The following is a 2,721-nucleotide window of genomic DNA, read 5'->3' as shown; positions in this document are numbered from 1 at the left end:
CTTGGGTGAACGAACAGAGCAATACTGCTTGCACGTTTATAGCATTCTACTGATGGAAAAGTATTTTGTTACAGACGTGATTCTCGTAACTCTTTCATCAAAACTGCCCAGCGAGCCCCTGGCCCTGGCCGCGCCTCGCACGCGCTGGAGCTACAGCTGCTGTGCAGACGCCCTTCCGCTGCGAGGGTGCGGCAGTCTCGGGCCGAGCGCCTCCAGGCCTGCAGGAGGCGAACTCGGGCTTCCCCGGACTTCCCTGGGAGGCGTCCGTGCGAACGCGCGCCCGGCGAGTCCCTGCCGGCGGGGGACCCGAGGTCTGCGACCTCGGCCGACCTGATCTCAGGCGCAGCAGCGCAGACCTGGGAGCCGTATCCCCTCTGGGTGGGATGCGGACCCACGCGGGAAAGGCTGAAAGGTGGGGAACACCCCGGGCGGAAAGGAAGCCTCCCTCTCTCTGCTCTGAAGGAAAGTCTCCCAACACAGCCATCTTCTTGGCGGTCTCCGCTCCCCCATCCCCAAGCCCCCAGTCAGCCTCACCCTCATCCGCTCCAGCAGCCGCGGGATGGGGGCTTCAAAAGACCCCCACTGCAGAGCTGGCCCGGCGGACGCAGTGGGGGCTGGGCGGAGGCACAGCGAAGAGCCTGGGGGCGGGGCTCTGGACGGGGCGGAGCCACGGTGAGGGCGGGCCCGTGGTGGGCGGTGCCTTGGGCGGGGCTCCGGGGTGGCGGCCGTTGCCGGGCTACGGGAGAGCGCGGAGCCCGGCGCGGGGAGGTGCACGGCGTGCACGCTGGGCTGGACCCCCGAGCAGCCCGGCGCCCTGCGCCTTAACCAGAACGGCTCCGCGCGCCCCTGAGCCTCGGGCTCCGGCCCGGACCTGCAGCCTCCCAGGTGGCTGGGAAGGTAGGTGCTTCGCTGTGCCGGGCGCGCGGCGTCCTGCGAGGTCTTCAGCCCTTGCCCTGGTGGATCCCCGCTGGGTGGGCGCCGGGAAAGGAGGCGGCTGCCCGAGGGAGGGAGGAGCACAGGCCGTGGCTCCTTACGGGGGGCGTACTGCGCGGCGAAGGGAACCCCCGGAGGGGCTGACCGGGTCCCGGGGCCGTGACAGGCGGCGAGGCGGCGGGAGGGAGCGTGTGAATTCACCCCGGATCCCCGCGGGCGGTGCGAGCGACGCGACCTGGACTCCTCTCCGGGATATTGTAAATAGATCTGCTTGTGAGGCTCACGACTGGGAGCCTGTCACTCTGCCCCAGTTCGAACCGGCCCCGGCGCCCGCCCGCGTCCTGCGGAGGTCCCTGAGCCCGCGCGCGGCTGCAGGAGTCTCGGGGCCGCATCCGGGGCCAGCGCGGGCGGCGGGAGAGCGTTGTCTGTGAACGGCCCAGGGTACATTCCTTCTGTGGGGAAGAGTTCCTTAGAGTTCAGCAGGAATTATCAGTACATTGATGCGTAGAGCCTGTGAGAGATGTACAGAGTGACAAAGCCAGCTCTTCCAATGCATGTCTGTGTTCTAATGCCATCTCATGGAACAGAAATTTGGCGAATATACTCCTGGAGATCAAGTTTGGCGGATCAGAATTCTGTGATCTGTTTTGATGGTAGTGCACTAGTCATCCAGTCTCCGTTCACGATTGCAAGAAATCCGTGTCATTTTTTTGCATTTTAATAAAGGACTCAATTTGCATACAAAACCATCACCATTGTTCAGTGTTTCTTTTAACTAAAACAGTTTAACCCAAGATATGCATGAAGATGTAGTTTTTACTCCAATGACAGTTTCTTTGACTACAAAACAAAAGTTTCTTTATGTAAACAGGAAACAGTTATTGTTAAACATGCCTCATGCAAAAGATGTTTTTTCGTGTTGTCATTTCATGCTCAGATACTAAGATGCAAAAGGGAGGATTACACTGCCCTACTCAGGATTTCCTCAGTACGTTTTCTGTGGTGCAGTTTCGCCTTAGGCGTTTCTGCCAACGCTGCTTTCATGTAGTCTTAAAAATTCCAGGCAGTGTTTATCATCTAATTGAAAGGTATAGAACTGGAGGGGTGATGATTGATTGAGTCCTAGTGTGGAAGACAATTTTTGACATTCACAGAGATGTGAGTACTTAAAAAGAAAGCTTCTTTGCATAATATTTGTCATATTGTTCTGAAAGTAAAACAAAACATAGAAATGCATTTTCATTTGGAAAATATAGCCTTGGCATCAATGCATGAAGCATTATCATGAGCTCTGTTAAGTTCTTTACTTTTTAATCTATGTCTTACCACACCTACTTCATTACCAAAGCCACATGGCTTTACTGACTTTAGGAAACTTTTTTCCAAGAAGTGCTAACTCTGAGAGGTGGTGTTAGTATCTTCGGAACAATCATGAAAGTTATGTGTTTCTTTGGCCAGAGTGTGTCTTACAACTTGAGTCCAGGCTGGATCTTGAATATGCAGTTATGGACACATGAAGAGTCTTATGCACTTGAAATTGCAATGTCGATGTGCCTTTTCTTTTTTTGTTTTGAGACGCTGTCTCGCTCCGTCGCCCAGGCTGGAGTGCAGTGGCGAGATCTGGGCTCACTGCAAGCTCCGCCTCTCGGGTTCACGCCATTCTCCTGCCTCAGCCTCCTGAGTAGCTGGGACTACAGGCGCTCGCTACCACGCCCGGCTAATTTTTTTGTATTTTTAGTAGAGACGGGGTTTCACCGTGTTAGCCAGGGTGGTCTCAATCTCCTGACC

The 2,721-nt window shown here is 55.9% G+C and overlaps 1 protein-coding gene across 4 annotated transcripts in view; it reads left to right on the top strand.

The window, feature by feature from the left end:
- Positions 1–2,721, top strand: part of TNFRSF19 (tumor necrosis factor receptor superfamily, member 19) — a 103,687-nt gene that overhangs the window by 8,507 nt on the left and 92,459 nt on the right. For 2 of the 4 annotated variants that reach the window (XM_011958826.1, XM_011958811.1), the window contains exon 1: positions 728–897. The exons of the other annotated variants lie outside the window; for them this stretch is intronic. The gene's annotated coding sequence lies outside the window, so the exon portion shown is untranslated. Of the gene's footprint in view, positions 1–727; positions 898–2,721 lie in introns of those variants that run through there. 4 annotated transcript variants of the gene reach the window in all.

The sequence above is a fragment of the Colobus angolensis genome, unplaced genomic scaffold (genome assembly GCF_000951035.1).
Source record: "Colobus angolensis palliatus isolate OR3802 unplaced genomic scaffold, Cang.pa_1.0 Scaffold113, whole genome shotgun sequence".
Classification (NCBI taxonomy): Eukaryota; Metazoa; Chordata; class Mammalia; order Primates; family Cercopithecidae; genus Colobus; species Colobus angolensis.
This window is presented reverse-complemented; position numbering and strand designations above follow the sequence as displayed.